This window comes from Protobothrops mucrosquamatus, unplaced genomic scaffold (genome assembly GCF_001527695.2).
Source record: "Protobothrops mucrosquamatus isolate PMUCROS unplaced genomic scaffold, P.Mucros_1.0 scaffold2939, whole genome shotgun sequence".
NCBI lineage: Eukaryota > Metazoa > Chordata > Lepidosauria > Squamata > Viperidae > Protobothrops > Protobothrops mucrosquamatus.
The window spans coordinates 446,802-447,754 of NW_015388962.1; positions in this window are offsets into that span (position 1 = coordinate 446,802).

The window sequence follows — 953 nt, forward strand, 5'->3', positions numbered from 1 at the left end:
CAGGTTTAGCCCCTGGTCTTTTCTTTACTCCTTCTTTAGACCGTGAATTTATATTAATATAACTTCTTTCTTTCTTTCTTTCTTTCTTTCTTTCTTTCTTTCTTTCTTTCTTTCTTTCTTTCTTTCTTTCTTTCTTTCTTTCTTCTTCTTCTTCTTCTTCTTCTTCTTCTTCTTCTTCTTCGTCTTCGTCTTCGTCTTCTTCTTCGTCTGTTCTTCACTCCTTTAGACCGTGAATTTACATTAATATAACTACTTCTTTCTTTCTTTCTTTCTTTCTCTTTCTTTCTTTCTTTCTTTCCTTCTTCTTCTTCTTCTTCTTCTTCTTCTTCTTCTTCTTCTTCTTCTTCTTCTTCGTCTGTTCTTCACTCCTTCTTTAGACCGTGAATTTACATTAATATAACTACTTCTTTCTTTCTTTCTTTCTTTCTTTCTTTCTTTCTTTCTTTCTTTCTTTCTTTCTTTCTTTCTTTCTTTCTTTCTTTCTTTTCTTCTTCTTCTTCTTCTTCTTCTTCTTCTTCTTCTTCCTCTTCTTCTGTTCTTCACTCCTTCTTTAGACTGTGAATTTACATTAATATAAATTCTTCTTCCATTCACAACCTCAGAGTGCTGGAAAGAGCAAACGTGTGTGTGTGTGTGTGTGTGTGTGTGTGTGTTGGAACCTCAAGGGAAGAGATGAAAACCATCCGCTGTTTCTCACACACACCTCCCTGTAGTAAACCACAGGCCACCCTGTTTGCCAGTATAACAGTATAATACACACACACACACACACACACACAAATATATATACTGGTCACAAAAATAAAGGGAACGCAAACCCCTTCAGTTCCATGGTAAAATGTTCCCTTTATTTTTTTTGAGCAGTATATATATACATACCTAGATAGGTATGAGTGGATAATGTGTGGAAACTGGCAAGGACAGTGAAGCTGGCAGGAAGAAGGGAAAACGGA